This window comes from Stegodyphus dumicola, chromosome 3 (genome assembly GCF_044657685.1).
Source record: "Stegodyphus dumicola isolate Sdum_Otavi_A_Nest chromosome 3, ASM4465768v1".
Taxonomy (NCBI): Eukaryota; Metazoa; Arthropoda; class Arachnida; order Araneae; family Eresidae; genus Stegodyphus; species Stegodyphus dumicola.
In genome coordinates, this window is record NC_140770.1 from 4,573,475 (window position 1) to 4,591,106 (window position 17,632).

Consider the following 17,632-nt stretch of genomic DNA (forward strand, 5'->3'; position numbering starts at 1 on the left):
CAGATTTTTTATATAGAGCGTATTTCCCTCATAGTAAATTTAGAAATGATTGTATAATGTCTATATTATGTTTTATATACAACGCGCATGATAGGCAACGCATTTCTAGATTGGCTGTTATTATAAAATATTTAATGCGTATGTTATTTGTTACTTTAAATTTTAAAAAATTATTTTAAAGAAACCCCTGGCGAGCCGGATTATTAGTGCTCGCGGACCAGATTTGGCCCTTGGGCCGTAGTTTGGAGACCCCTGGTATAAAGCATGGGTGTGTAAAGTGCGGTCCTAAGTCTTTAAAATGCGGCTCAAACGCAAATTATGAAAGTATTTAAATGTACACATTTTTATTTTTAAAAATGTTTGAATTTGATTCATATATAATCGATTCATTCACATTGATTTTATAAAGATTACCTACCCCACAATAAATATCCTAATTTTCACAATCATGCTTTATTAATGTCTTCAGCTTTTGGAAGTACCTATATTTGTGAACAATTATTTCAAAAATGAAGCATACAAAAAACAAAAATAGGACAGACTAACATCTTGAAAATACATTAAGAATTGCAACCTCGTCTATTGAACCCGATATCGATTTGCTTGTTCAACAAAAGCAAATTCATCCATCTCATTAGCTTGAATTTTTTCTATCTTTATGAAATCCAAACTAAATGAAACAAAACTTTTACAAATTAATAATAAATATGTACCTATACATGCCTAATTCAAATTAAAAAAAATCAATAATAAAAAGAAGTTAATTTGTTTTAATAAAACAACATAGAGCTCATTTTTATTTCAATTTGTTAAAAAATATGTTTCATAACAAAATCATGCAAAACTTTTTATATAATTAAAACATAATATAAAAGAATTGCAATGAAATAAGCAATAAATCTCCATATTTTCAAGAGAAAACAGTCAGTCCAATATCCAAAGCAATGAATGAAAAACTGTTGTCAAAACCCCATTTCCAAAAGAATAAAACTATCATCAAAAAGTTGTCAATCTAAATTCTGCTTTGTAGATGACATATTTCAAAATATAACAAACCTCTTTGCCATTAGCTAATAAAGAGAGAGAGAGAGAGAGAAAAGGAAATTCTCTCTGTTGTGCCTCGCGAGAATAAGAAGATTGCGATGTGAGTGTTGTGCGTCCAAAAATCAAAAGAAAATAAGCAGCACTTAATCTCATATTTTCAACAATCAGCAGTCCAAAGCATTGAATGAAAAACCACATTTCTAAAAGAATGAAGCTATTCAAAATTATGCGATTTCATCAAGAAAGATAAAGTAAAACAAATGTGATTTGAATTTTGAAAAAATCGCTTCGAGGTGCACTGGCTCTTGTCTAGATGCACCTATGTATCAAATTTCATAGCCCTGGATCTATCAGCTTACGCGCAGCACAAACAAAAGACACATACACAGACTCTTTCTTTTTCTTTTATTACATGTAGGTTTGGTTTGGTTTATTTAATTATGACAAAGCACACTAGGGCTATCTGCCTAAGGGAAGGTATGACTTCGTGGAGGACTTTCTAAGGGAAGCTGGCTCGTATACACGTTACACATGGGGAAAACCACGAAAACGCTCATGCAGCCAGTCCGTTCGCGGGATTCGAACCTCAGACCGAACTACCAGTGTTCAGCGACTTTATCGCTCGGCCGCTGGTGGGCCTCTAGTAGAGAAGAGATTAATCACCCTCCATCCATCCTAGACTCATTGACCAAGTAATCGCTCTAATTCAAGCGCCCACTTGAACACACCAAGACAGCCGGAAAACAACATGCATTTAGCAAGTTAATCATGGTGACTAGCGGAACTTGGAACTTCAGCAGGAGAGCTTAGACCTTAGTGGGGCGTGGCTGCTGTCCGGCTACTCCGTTATTAAGCCCAATATCCTATGCTCGGCCGTATTGTACGTATCTGTTGATAATCGCCAGCTAATTTAATTAAGGGCCAACTAGTTGGGTTATTGTGTCTACCTTAGGCTACGTCTGTTTAATTTAGTGTTAGGTTATTTTCTTAGCTTGCTTTAAAAGGCCAAATGGAGGCTAGTAGAGGAAATGAGAGTTCTGGATCGGGATCTTAGGAGCGGGAGTTGAGGGAGCTCCCGAGAAGGAAGGCTCAGCCGTGGAAGGGACGCTTATCTGAAAATGGAGACAGGGAGCCTTATCAGGAAGTGGATGCGAGTAGAGTAGTTGCTACGTCACAGAAAAAGAACGTGTGCTTAGATTATTTTCTTTTTTTAATTTGGTGATTACAGGCATTTAGTAGTTATATGATAATTTGTAAACTTGCTTATTTATAATGAGTTCTTAAAAACGTATATCAATTAGGTGTTTTAAGTGACTGATACAGTTATTATCTTGAAACAGATATTAGCATATAATAAAATGTTTCCTTCACAGTGTAACCTCTTCCGAAGATAATTATTTTCTTACTTTTATTTATCCTATGACTGAATATATGCAAAACTGCTACATGTCATCACAATTTAATAAGAGATTATATTTTACCGATTTATCGGAGGTGATTTCCCTTCGTTAATAAATTTTTAGCCTTTGTGTTTTTTCTTCGTATTCTATTTTACTACGTATATGATGATTATCTCCTAGTTACCCTGAACGAGGATTATTTTCGAATTTAATGATTGAGTGATCCTATACACTCAGAATTTTACCTTATTTCTTAAATCTTCTGTTCATAATATCATATATACTTTCCGTAATCTTCATTACATTACTTATTTTTATTCTTAAATTCATTTTACCCAGAGTTTTTCAGACTTGTTAGGCAATACTTTTAACTTATTCGTTATATTTTATGAGTGTAATTACTAAAACACGCATTTTCGTGTATTATATTATTCAATGTAATTAACTTTTTTCGTTCTTTTCAACGTTAGCGATCTTCAACATATTCTGTATTTTAACTTATTTTATACATTTTCTAATCATATAGATGACTTGCATTTAATTTTAGATGTAACATTTCTAGCTTGTTTTGTACATTTTAACCTTCACATTATTTAATATACTCAAATTTTTAACCAGTTTATATTTTCACACTATATACATGACTTTTACTTGATTTCTCTCATACATCTTAACCTCCATGATTTCCAATATAGTCCTAATTTTAACATAATTGCTATATTTTCACATCATATACCTGACTTTTATTTAATTTTAAGTGTAAATTTTACTTCTTTTCTATATTTTAACGTTTTTAGTTTCCAACATACTCTGAATTTTAACTAATTTGCTACATTTTTACACTATGTACATGACTTTCATTTAATTTATAGCTACTTTCATTACGTTTTAACCATCGTAATTTCAAAAATACTTTATATTTTAGTTTAATTCCTATATTTTCTGACCATATATATGAATTTTGTTTAATTTTAGATGTAATTTTTAACTTGTTTCGTACATTTTAAACTTTCGTAATTTTTAAAGTACTCTAATTTTGAACTTGCTATTTACATTTTAATACCATATACCTAACTTATTTAATTCTAGATGTAAATTTTAACACCTTTTCTATTTTTTATCGCTTTTAGTTTTCAACATACTAAGAATTTTAACTAATTTGTTATATTTTCACATGACTTTCCTTTAATTTGTAACGACTTTCATACGTTTTAACCTTCCTAATTTCAAACAGGCTCTTAATTTTAGCTTAATTCCTCTATTTTCTTACCATGTATATGAGCTTTATTTAATTTTAGATATTATTTTTAACATGTTTCGTACATTTTATACCTTCATAATTTTTAGAGTACTCTAATTTTGAACTTGTTTATTACATTTTCCTGCCATACGCATGAACTTTAGTTAATTTTAGATGTAATCATCATACTTTTCCGGCACTGGGTTTCTTTCTAGTTTCCAACATACTCTAAAGTTTAACTCTGTTTTATAATTTTTTATTGTAATTGCGCTTGTGATATTACTATTTCAGCTAAATTAACACGCTTAAATTTCTTAAAAATAGAGATCGATTTCAATTAAGTATTTTATTTTACAACCTTTAACTGTTATTCATATCCAATTCGTTGAATAGCCCTTACTTAGTCCATATTTTATAGTACTATTTTAATTTGCCAATTCTACAATTTATCATTCTGTAGTACACTTACCATGACTTATCCTAATACTTTACTTCATTATTAACTTCATTCGCATTTTCAAATTTAACATTTCCTCCATATTCTGGCATTTCCTTTTAATTCTTAATACCCTTTATATCTGAATATATGTTTTTAAGCTCTTCAGTGTTACCAATGTTCAGTTTTGAATCTTGATTCTCATTAAGCTAGTTTGATAGATTCCGAATTTTTAGAATGAAATCTCAACTTTCATCCATAATTTTAGACCCATATTCATTCTTTCATGTACTCATAGAAAATTCTTTATTATTATTTTGAACGCTCAGTACCTTCTAATTCAATAATTTGTACTAATTGAATGCCTTCTACATCACTTTAAATGTCTCGAATATGTAAATTTTCACTTTATTACCTTTCCCTACACTAAGTACGGATATTTCTGCCTTCATGAACGGCTTTCATGTGAAATGGCCGAAATTTGACGTTACATGTATAAAAGAAATTTCTAAAATAAATATTTCCAGTATTGAATAAGAGATGAATGACCATCGATTTTACCCATTGGTTACAATTTCATCTCTTGAAAGTTTGTTTTATTGATATGCATTTATTTCTAACGCATAGTGTTGTAGGGTTTATATTTATTTTAACTAACATTTATTTTAAGTTTAAACTATCTTTCCTGTCAAGCCTTACTTTCCCCTGGAACTGCCAATGCCAGAGTATGTAAATTTTAGTAGAACGCGCAAGGACTCAAATTATCAGCGGAAGTATTCTGATTTAAATAGAAAGGAAGCGAGTTCGAGGGTGTGATATTCTTACTTCACGAGCGCGGAGGTAGTTGGCCAGAAATTGAAGAACCCCGCGTTTCGGCCTGTGTGCTTGCCTGGAAGTAGTGTTAATCGTTCAAGTGATCTTCAAGTTTGCTGAATTAGCAGCGGTATTGTAAAACGCGGTGAGGTTAGTTACTTTTAGAGAGCCTCGTAGTTAGAGTTTTGTCTTTAGTTTCTTTTCAGGTTATTATTTTTATTTGACCGCCGAGTTGGCGCAGTTTGTGAGCGTCAAGAGCACGCACTTGTAATTTATTACGTTGAATAAAAAGGGACTTAAACCCTTAACAAGACTCTGTCTTTTATCCAGTTTTCACAGTCACCTCTTGGCTGCGTGCAAGTTGGAGGCGCGCAACGCTACATTGGCGCCCGAACACTTATCGAACTGAAATGGCCGAAAATTGGATGGAAGCCGCTGGACAACACCAAGAAATGACAAGCCAATTGGAAGGATTTGGATACCTGGTCCAGACTTTGAGAGCGTCAATCAAGCCAAACGTCCATTTCGACGGAAAAAATTCGGTGGCGGTATTTCTAGAAGGTCTAGAAAACCACTTTCAGCTCTACCCTGTTCCTGAAAGACAAAAAGTTGCCATCGCCACATCCGCATTAAGAGGACAGGCTGCGCTATGGTGGAAAAATATAGGCAAATTTTTATTAGGGAAATTTGGAAGCCAGACATATACATTTGAAAATTTCAAAAAATCCTTAGTAAAGGCCTTCCCCATAGTGAAAGATCGCGCAAGGCTGGAAACCGAACTATATAGTTTCTATCAACGGGATATAGCAGAATTGATGGACTTTATTCTACGAAAAATTAAGCTGACGGATATGCTGTATGGGAAGAAACCCGATGCGGAGATTATTGAAATAATCTTACCAAGATTGTTACCCGCTGTTCAAGACTACTTTGAAATTAGAAACCCAAGCACATTGCAGGAGCTCTTCGAATTGGCGGTGAAGTTTCGAAATCGCAGAATAGCGGAAAAAACTAGAGGGGCAACATATTCTCAAAGTACCCGAAGGAAATCTTCAAATGAGGAAACCAGAAATGGAAATCGCTCTTATGGGGGAAAGAGCTATCAAGCTAACTCGTCGAAACTCGAAGGTCAAGGCCCAAAAAGAAAATTCGAAAATAAACATCCGCGTACCCAGAAGGCACAGATTGAAAGGAAAGCTTTAAACGAGGGGCCTGTGAAAGGGAGGGTCCAGACCCCGGAAGTTTTAAAAAAACCCTCAAATAGACATTTAAATACGGTCATCGTAAAAAACTCACAGCTACCAATTATACAAGTCCTGGTTGGCGATGTACCAGTAGAAGCCCTCATCGATACAGGAGCAGAAGGAAATTTTATGAGTGAAAATTTCTTCAAAAAGAATTTTTATAGGGTACGATTATTTAAAACCAAAAATACGGAAATTATAGCGGCGCAAGGAAAAACATGTCACTGCATCGGGAAATTATCATTAAACTTACAGGTAAAAGAGGAAAGCCTCAAAGTATTAATTTTTTTATAGTGAAAAATCTGCAAAATCCTCTTATTTTAGGTATCGAGTTTTTAAGGCCGCGAGGGCCAAATTGAATTTTCAAGACAGTTCCGTGGTGTTGGAGATGGACCAGAGGGTGATGGAACCTGTGGAGACACCGCAAGTGGACCTTAGCCATCTGAATGACCATGAAAGGCAAGCAATACAGCAAGTGGTGAGTAATTTTTCTAATTTGTTTTCAGAAAAACCAGGAAATTGTCAAATAGTCACGCACAAGATTCAATTAAATGCCGAAAAACCTTGTAGGACTAAACCTTATCGGTACGACAAACAAAAAGACGTAATCATCGAAGAACATATTCAGGAGATGTTAAAGAATAAAATAATAACGCCCACAAATAGTGAGTACGCGAGTCCAGTCGTACTATGTAGGAAAAAGAACGAGTTTCCTCCTTCGTATAAAAGGGCTTGGAGGTTTGCTATTGATTACAGAAAAGTAAATAGTATTACCAAATTTCCAGTTTACCCTTTGCCGGTTATAGACGAGATCATTAGACAGATCAAATCGACAAGATACATGTCTACTTTGGACTTAAGGTCTGGCTACTATCAAATAGCTATGAGACCCGAAGACATACATAAAACCGCGTTTATAACAAAATCGGGCACTTATGCATTTTTACGCATGCCCTTTGGGTTGTGTGGAGCCCCATCAACATTCCAGAGAGCTATGGACATTGTTCTAAAGCCTGTCCTAGGAAAATCAACTTTAATTTATCTAGATGATATAATTATAACGAGTAGTACGTTGGAACAACACATTAATGATCTAGAACAAGTTTTTAAATTATTAAAAGAGGCCGGTCTTACAATTAACGCCTCAAAATGCAAGTTCGCAACTAAAGAACTTAAATATCTCGGTTATAAAATTTCGCAAAAGGGTATAGAAACGCAAGATTCAAAAATAAAAGCTATCAAGAATTTCCCACCGCCCAACACCGCCAAGAAACTTTCTTCTTTCCTTGGGTTATGTTCTTACTATCGATCTTTCATAAAATATTTCGCTAATATTGTTGAACCACTCTTAGTAATCAAAAGAAAAAGGGGTAAATTTACGTGGACAGCGGAAGCAAACACAGCATTTGAAAAATTAAAAGAAGCGCTCATTAATGGCCCTGTTTTAAAATTCCCGGAGGGGGACGGCAGCAGATGCGTCAGACTATGCGGTGGGTGCGGTTCTTATGCAAAATAACCATCCTCTGGCATTTTTTAGTAAAACATTGAATCAGACACAAAGGAATTATACAGCTACAGAAATAGAAACATTAGCCGTATTAATGGCTGTACACAAATTTCGAGTTTATTTCGGCAAAGCGCCAGTAACAGTCTTTTCGGATCATGCGGCTGTTGGTAGACTTTACTTGGGGAAAAACCTAACGCCCAGGTTAATAAGATGGGCTTTAAAACTCCAAGAATATAATATCAGAATAAAATATAAACCGGGTAAGGAAAACAATGTAGCTGACGCACTTTCTCGTATAAAACTGGACGATGAAGGAAATGAACTTAAATGCGCTGTGTTGACTTCAAAAATTTTAGATTCTAGAGATACGATTATTACTGAACTGAAAGCTGATCCTGAATTTGGAAATATCTATGCATATTTGAAAGACCCCGAAAGCTTTGAGCACACAGATATCGATGCGATAAGAAATAGAGCAGAAAACTATGAAATAATAGATAATTTATTATTTTATACGAAAACAACAAACGAAAATCTTGAGTATAAACCAGTCATCCCAGCCTCGCTTCGATTAAGCATTTTGAAGGAATTACACGACGCGAAAACAGCGGGCCATTTAGGGGTCAGAAAGACTTTAAAAAGGGTACGCGAGGCGGTATATTTCCCGCAATTATACAAAATAGTAACGGCGTATGTCAGGTCCTGCAATCAATGTCAGTTAATAAATGATATTAATTACAGCCCGGCCGGGTACTTAAATAGCATTCGCGCTACATTTCCGAATGAAATTTTAGGCATAGATCTTCTTGGTCCCTTCCCCCAGAGCGAGTTAAATAAAAATCGTTTTCTTTTAGTAATAGTAGATCATTTTTCAAAATGGACAGAAATTGTTCCACTTAAACGCGCGTCAGCCAAAACAGTCGCAGATGCATTCTTACACAGATACATTTTAAAATACGGTGCACCGATAAAAGCCATTAGCGATAATGGAAAACAATTCATTAGTCAAATATTTGAAAACATATGCAGTGGACTTGGCATACGCCATATCAAAATGGTTCCGTATAGACCACAGGCAAACATAGCAGAAAGAGTGAATAAAAACATAGTAAAAATAATTCGCAGTTACGTGAGCACACATCACAAGTGCTGGGATGGCTACATAAATGAATTAGCTTATGCTTTAAGAACGGCAAATCACAACACTACGGGAAAAACCCCAGCAGAATTATTTTTAGGCAGAAAGTTAATTATGCCTTTAGATAAATTATTCTTTGTGCAACAAAGAGAGCAAGAGTTTAAACAAAAAGATGTGCAAAAGCTGATTGATCAGGCGCTTAAAAGCTCGGATACGGCAAGAAATAGGCAGAAAGTATATTATGATAGAAAACGCCGTGAAGCAGATTTTAAAGTTGGGGATAAAGTACTGAAGCGGAAATTTTCTTTATCAAGTGCCCCAGACAATTTTACGGCAAAGCTAGCTCCAAAATTTGAAGGTCCCTATGTAATTCAGGAAATCAAAGGAGTAGTATTATATCTTAAGAACGAGAGAGGGGAAATCTGTAAAGCAAGTCCCGACCAGGTGAAAAAATACTATAATCCAAATGATTTTGAAATCCTTAAAAGTTTCTTGCAGGACTCAAGTCTAAACGAAGTAGAAGGTCCAGAAATAACAACAACTATTCCACCACCCAAGAAGCAGAGAACTGAAGAGAGACCTAGCCCTTCTACAACCCGGACGTCGGTATCAAAAAGAAAAAATAACTTTCAAACTCCAGCGTTTAAGAAAAACAAGAATACAGATGCACCGGGTAAAGAAACCGTGGTAAAGAGCAAAACACCACCTACAACGGATTGCAGGAGAAATTATACATCAAGGAGAACGTGCACACGGCCACAGAGTCAGGTGCCAGCAAGGCTGCCGTTCCGGAAACTGAAACGGCAACAGGAGGAACAAAAATATCAGGAACAGAAGAAATTCAAGAAGGACTCCAGACCGGAGGACGTCAAGACTAGCCGTCCCATGGAAAAACGGAAATTCCAACAACCAGACGATTACTCCGCCAAGAGGCCATCATGTAGAGGACGCAAAAGAAAAACTAATGTGGACGACACTCGGAGGTCAGTAAGGAGAAGATTGACGTTCATGAAACCTCTAACTTGGGACCAATATTGCCAAAAAAGAATGACGGAGTTTCAAGCATCGAAAACTCAAAGATAAGTTAAAACCTTCTATAATTTTTTTTTTTTTTTCTCTTTTGTTCCGAAATGTTATGTATAAGTACGAAGTTCTATGTTTTGACGAAAGTCAATATGTCTCGGTTGAGACTTAGCTTTGTTTTACTTTATTTAGCTAAGGCAAAAGTATTATTTTCTTTAAGTATAAAAGCTAAAAACAAGCATTTTCTGTTGGTCGAAAGACTAATTCTGTTATGTTAAAGCCAAAATTTGGCAGAAGATAAAAATAACTTCATATTCTTGTATTAATAAGAATTTTAGGTTCAGTGCCGCCAGCTTGGCGAAGAATGAGTAAAGTAAAAATTTATTTTCTCTTATTCATTGTATGGTAAATTGTAAAAATTATATGTATTAAAATTTTGTAAATGTACGTAAATACTTGAATGTTATGTAAAAGTAGAATTTAGTCTAGAAGCATAAAATTTTAGAGGCTAAAAGTAAATGCTCAAAAGCAATGAATTCAAAATTTAAGTATTAAATTGTAGATAAAGTCATGCTTTAGAGCGAAAGCCTGCATGTTTAAAGATGAATGAGGGGGAAGTTAGAATGAATGTGTTTTGTAGGGTTCTCCACCTACACTTGAATTTTTAAGAATATTAAAGTAGCTCATCGAGTTGTAGAATGTCAAGTAAGGTGTGTCTATTTGGTCGTTGAATTCTAACAAATCATGGTGGTTAGGGGAAGTGTTGTAAGACTAAAACAGGAATATTCCCGTTTGACACCACACATGGTGGAGAGCCAGGGTAAAGTTAAATTAATGCTTGAAAAATTGAATGAATGTGAAGTAAGCAATAACTAAGAAAAATGAATCGTGTAAAAACAAAAATTTATTGTGTCAAGAAAGTGTGAATTATAATTTATTTAGAAAGATACTGATACTTATTCCTTCCAGATGCTGGAATGAAAGACCAAGATTGATTGATGAAGTCCAGGAAAAGTTGCTGTAAGAAGAGAGAGTTATAACTATCAACAGAATTTTAGTATACAATTTGTCACATAAGATTTTTTTTGTGTAAACGAGGTTCTCGACAGTTAGTTCAGAATTAGAGAAACTTACAACAGGTCGTTTGTAGGACCTGCTTCCAAGTTTTCTAAATTCTGGCAGCGGCAAATGTAGGGTTTATATTTATTTTAACTAACATTTATTTTAAGTTTAAACTATCTTTCCTGTCAAGCCTTACTTTCCCCTGGAACTGCCAATGCCAGAGTATGTAAATTTTGGTAGAACGCGCAAGGATTCAAATTATCAGTGGAAGTATTCTGATTTAAATAGAAAGGAAGCGAGTTCGAGGGTGTGATATTCTTACTTCACGAGCGCGGAGGTAGTTGGCCAGAAATTGAAGAACCCCGCATTTCGGCCTGTGTGCTTGCCTGGAAGTAGTGTTAATCGTTCAAGTGATCTTCAAGTTTGCTGAATTAGCAGCGGTATTGTAAAACGCGGTGAGTTAGTTACTTTTAGAGAGCCTCGTAGTTAGAGTCTTGTCTTTAGTTTCTTTTCAGGTTATTATTTTTATTTGACCGCCGAGTTGGCGCAGTTTGTGAGCGTCAAGAGCACGCACTTGTAATTTATTACATTGAATAAAAAGGGACTTAAACCCTTAACAAGACTCTGTCTTTTATCCAGTTTTCACAGTCACCTCTTGGTTGCGTGCAAGTTGGAGGCGCGCAACGCTACAGTGTTAATACATTTTTTTTAACTTAGCCCAGTTCCAACTTAATTCACTAGACAATTTCATATATAGTGTGTGTGTGTGTGGTTATGGCAAAGCCTTGAGGGCTATCTGCCTAAGGGGAGGGATGCCTTCGTGGAGGACTTTCTAAGGGAAACTGGCTCGTATACACATTACACATGGGGAAAACCACGAAAACACCCATGCAGCCAGCCCGTTCGTGGGATTCGAACCTCGGACCGAACTACCAGTGTTCAGCGACTTTACCGCTCGGCCGCTGGTGGGCTCCAATTTCATATATAGACTATTTTTCAATTTCTTAGACTAAAATGTTCTTTTCGCAAATGTCAGTTTGCATTAATTTATTTACCAATTTATTTTCTTATGAATGAAATCTTTTAAAGTACTTTACAAAACATATATCATTACCAATATACCTATATTTACAGAAAGAACCAAAGAGTAAGAGACATTTTACCCAAATCTCCACTACAATTTCGAATATTTTAACCTTCTTCATCACAAATACAGAAATTTCTTCGTACAATACTCATCATAACAGTTAAATATTCCTTACTAATACACATTTAATAACTCATTTTCAATAAAAATTACACCCAAATAAGTATTACGTTTTCTTATAATTGTACATATATGTTTGCCTTACAGGAACTTTCTATGCATTTTCGAGAACTGTAATTTGCTAAATATTACCTTTTTCTGAGTGAAAAACTCCAAAGACCATCTAAATCATTCATCTTTTCCTGCAGTATTCCCACAGTACACAATAACTATCTTAGAACTATTTTCTTAATATTAAGAACTAAATATGAAATAAACATTTTTCACTGTAGAATATTTAAGGTTTTACCCAAATCAGGATATAATCTTTACTGAATTTAAGTTATTTACCCAGAATTCCCAACAAATGTTTAGAAAATGTGGGATGGAAAGCAATATATTTACCTAAAAATGAGTCTTAATACATTTTTATTTTTTCCAGATTTACTATCAGTGGGAAAAACCTGAAGTTCACTTTATATACCCTCATCAGTATACACAGAAAAGTCATGAACCTTTCTGTAGTACAATTAGCCCTTTACATACGTTTAATGTTAATCTAAATAATTTTAATTAACTTTCAACTAGGATTTTTAAAAGAAAAGAATATTTATGCGATGCATTATTAAATTACTCCCACGCGTTGTTAAGGAAAATGTAATTAAATATTCACGTACACACTAAGAAAATTCCACTCGTTAGGAACAGTAAAACATTACCAATACTTAAACGAAATGTAAAACCGTGTAATGCATTAATATAAAACCTGAGTAACAAATCATTTCTTATAAGCAGTATACGGTTAAAAAGAATTTTCTTATAACTTATCAACTTTTAAGAAGTAAGAGTAAGGTAATGAACCAACTTTTTAGAAATGCTCTTTTATTTTCTAAATCTACCCTTTTGTAGTAACAACAAAATTCAGTGATACCACTATTTTATTTTTATGTAGCATGCGCATTTCTCCTAACAGATGAAAACCCAGATATCTCACTTTTCCAAAGATTTAGCTTTAGACTTACTTTCAAAGGAAAAGGAAAATAATTTTACTTATAAAACAGGATATCTTCTACTAAAAGACCTTGAAAAAAATAGCGATCACATCTGTATGTAGCACTCAGTGATTTAGTTTCAAACCAAATTTTGATATTGTTTAATCCTGCAAGCAACAATTTTCACCTTCGAGTTAAATTTTATACGACTGCAACATATTTTTCAATGACTTTCATACTCACATTGTGTAAAAAGGCTTCTAGTTTTGACTATTTTAATTTATAATATTCAGAAATACACTGATTATTTTCAGAAAACGCCATTTCAGAATCATATTTTACCACTCTGAAACTTTTGAATAACACTTTCCACCATAATGACAACCAGATACTTCATTATTTTTTACAAAAACAGGAATTTTTTTTTCTAATTCCTCTTCTAGAAATACTAATAAATTCTGCTATAGAAAGAAGATTCAATTCCTATTGTAACTCTATACACTATTTGCAAAGAGAAAATACACTTTAGATGATAACATGGCATCATATCACCCATATATTTTTAAAAATTTAGAACAATTTCAGTATGGCAAATTATCTACAGAGTTTTCAAACGCGGATATATTTCTGAAAGAAACTACCTAACATACCGCTCATTTACTTCTAAACCATTTAAATAAAACCAAACAATTAATAAAATATTTGAAATTTTGATAAAGTTTAGTACATCTATACAGTTATTTAATTCATGAAGTACCAAATTTTGAAAATAATAAGAGTAAAAACATCACTATTTTAGAATTTAGGAAGAGATCTTCAATAATGAGAGTGAACATATACTGAACTTCATGCAAGATTTTTATCGTTTCATACCAAACATTTCACTGTTTCATAGATTCTAAGAACATAGCCCAATCTTTTTCAAAGAATACAGTCAAAAGTCGTTAATTCGGACACCCATAATCCGGAATGATCTATAATCCGGAACTCAAAGCTAAAATCTTTCTGCACATGCGCCGCGTTGACGCATGCGCATAGGCGTTTTACGCATGCGCGCAAGACATTTACGACTGCGCATATGTGTCTGCGCAAGCGCAGAATACGTTTTCGCGTGCGCGTTTAATGTAAAACGAACGGTATAAGCTAAAATTATCTAATTATCTATTTCAGTTAATGTTGATGATTGCGTTGTCCCTTAATCTTCGAATTGGATCCGGCTTATTATTTTTTGCAGACTGTAAGAGCAATTTTATAAAAGTAAGCTTGAACTTTCGATTATGTCAAACAGAATTTCCGATGCTGGAGCTCCCAAAGGATCTAGAAAACGAAAGTATGCTTCGATGTCCATGAAACATAAAACGAATTGCTATAAAAAATGGATAAAGGCATATCTTTTGTTTATCTAACGGTTCCGAAATCTGTTTATCAATTTCACGCTGCTCTGCGCGGGGGGGGGGACGTCGCGGCGCGCAATGAACTGGAAGTTGATCTGTCAGCACTATCGTTATCTTTAGGGCAGATGTTTTCATTTTATTCGGCTTATAATTCCTTACTAAATGTAGTATTTAATCTCGATGTACTCTCTTTGATATGATTTAAATCAAATTCCTCGTCATTATAAATATCACGAATACAAATCAAATAGTTTTCTGGTTGCAATTTTCTAATTTCGGCTATGCGTAAGGTATGCTTTATGCATGCGCGCGTTGAAAGAAATGTTTAATAAAGTAAACAAATAAATATTAAGCTTCTTTTTTTGTAAATTTTGATACCCTTCAGATCATAATTGCTCATTATTTTATAAATTACGGTTTCATATTTTTAATTTTATAATTTCTGATTGCCATCTTACCAGATTTAAACTGATGATCTATAATCTGGAATCGCCGAAGTCCCGACGAGTCCGGATTAAAGACTTTTGACTGTATATATCATTTCACATTAATTAGAGAGTGCCATACGAGTTTAATTGCAGGTGCTTACTGAATGACGCTAAACCTTTCAAAGAAAAAATCAAATATTTTTCATCTTTCATGAAAATTTGTGAATAACAATATTTCATAAGAGCTAGAATATTTCATAAGTGCAATGAAACTGTATCAAAAATAGAAAACTATTTTCCAAAATATGAATTCCCATTGGAAATTTTAGATATCCTTATGTAAAGTTATATCCGAAGTTATATCACTTCAGTCGAACTTGAAGGCCAACCAGATTTATTACATGATTTGATACATTTCTCGTATTTTTTCCGAAAATAGAAGTTTATATTTTTCATACGCAAACTATTACAACGAATTACTGACATTTTATTCCCATATTACTTACCATTTTTTACTGCACAAAACTATTGTAAGTTCCATGTTCGAAGCTCAGCACCCATAAATTTCACATAATACTACAGTTACACAGTGCAAATTATAAGATTTAAGATTAATTTCATATGTAAGCGATGATACAATAGAGAATATGGAAAAGGCATTAGTGATATGGATAGAAGACGAAAATCAAAAATGGATTCCAACTGATACTAATGCTATTACAAATAAAGATTTATAAAACACTTAAGAACCAGTAACCGTCGACTTCACTAGGGGGGCGGAGAAGGAAAGTATCTTTTTCTGTAAGTCATGGTTGGTTTGAGAGATTTAAACAAAGACATTCTTTACATAATCTAAGATTGAAATTAGAAAGCACATCAGCTGATTCGGATGCAGCACAACAATATCCAGCAAAATTTGCTGAAATCATTGCCGTCAACTCCTACACTTCTGATCAGATCTTCAATGCTCACCAATTTGAGTCACCTAATTTGAGTCTGGGTTGTTCTGGAAAAAAATGCCTGAAAGAATTTATTTAGCTAAAGCTTGCAAATCAGCTAGTGGTCATAAGGTAGCGAAAAGTCGTATTACAATTGTTTTCTGTTGCAACACTTCAGGCGATTATATAATGAAACCATTGTTTATTAACAAATAAAAAAAACTACACTACTAAAGGAATAAACATAAATAACCTTCCCGTTTATTGGATGGCTAATAAAAAAGCATGTGTCACAGCCATAGCTTTCAATGAATGGTTTCTTAACATGTTTGTCCTAGATGTTAAAACTTATTTAAGTAAAAACGGATTGCCTTTTAAAGCTCTTCTATTAATTGATAATGTACCTATCATCCTCAAGATTTACAACACGAAAATATAGAAGTTGTCGGTTTACCAAAGAATACAACTTCCTTATTACAGCCATTAGATCAAGGAATAATTTTGACTTTTAAGGCATTGTATATCAAACAAATTTTCAGGTATATTTTTAGAACAAATGGAGAATGATGAATCTCTTACTCTTATGGATGACTGAAAGAAATTTACAATCTTAGATTGTGTTAAGCATGTTGGACTGTCATATACTTAGATTAAACAATCAACGCTAAACGCAAGCTGGAAAGCAATGTGGTCGGATGGTGCTAAAGACGAGAATGATAGATTACCATTAGATCACGAATATTCTCAGACCTAAATTGGTCCAAACTATAGGAGGAGAAGGTTTTGAGGATTTAGCTCAGGCAGATATTAAAGAAATAATGGCTGGTGAAGAACTAAATGAGGATGAGTTAGCTAACATAATTCATGAAACAAACATGATGAAGACAATGATTCTGATGAAGAGCAATCTTAACCAGTTGCATTCACAGCAAGAGCCATCAGCGTAGGACTTGAATTGGGAAGAAAATTAGGTAATTATTTTTTACAATATGATACAAATGTTGAATGAGCTCTCCGATTCTAACGGGAGCTTAGTAAATGCTTAAATCAATATGAGGAGGTTTACAAAGATTTGAGAAAAAAACCATAGGCAATTGTTAATTACGGATTTCACTACAAAGTCTTGTTGATCTGAAATCTTCCCTAATCTGTCAAACCATTGAAGCAGAATCTTATCAAGAACGATCATGTGATGAAAGTGACATCATACCAATCAAGAAGAAAAGTGATTACTTCATTAAAGTGATTAAACTTATAAAAATTTTTTGAGTAATCTTATATTTTCCTAATGTAAAATAAATTAAATATACACTTTTATTATCTACATATATTTGTTATTTTATGAACAAAGTATAACTTTATTTATTTTAAGGTGTTTTAATTTTGTTTTATCTAACTAAATTATGCGCATTTAGTGGGTTTTTCATTTTACATAGCAAAATCCAAGATTTTGATTTACACAGTTTTGTGCGGAAACCATCTTCCATGTAAATCGAGGGATAGGTGTATATAACGTGCATCTGATGTTCTTGCAGACGTTGGCTGATGGGCTCGGGTTCCAGGTATATTGTGAATTTTAGGTTTCGTTCAAAGTAAATTCAAAGTGATTTCTCTTCTAAAATTCATGTGAGTGATTTCTAATGTGGTATTTCTGTGTAAATGAGTGTGCAATATTCACTCAGCAGCCACAATCATATTCAGCATTTTGATAAATAAGTTCTAATACC

The 17,632-nt window shown here is 33.8% G+C and overlaps 1 protein-coding gene across 10 annotated transcripts in view; it reads right to left on the reverse strand.

Annotated features, from left to right (window-relative positions):
* The window catches only part of LOC146997895 (uncharacterized), a 246,795-nt gene that overhangs the window by 181,669 nt on the left and 47,494 nt on the right, over positions 1 to 17,632 (reverse strand). The window contains exon 10 of one of the 10 annotated variants that reach the window (XM_085812519.1): positions 10,728 to 10,863. The exons of the other annotated variants lie outside the window; for them this stretch is intronic. The gene's annotated coding sequence lies outside the window, so the exon portion shown is untranslated. Of the gene's footprint in view, positions 1 to 10,727; positions 10,864 to 17,632 lie in introns of those variants that run through there. 10 annotated transcript variants of the gene reach the window in all.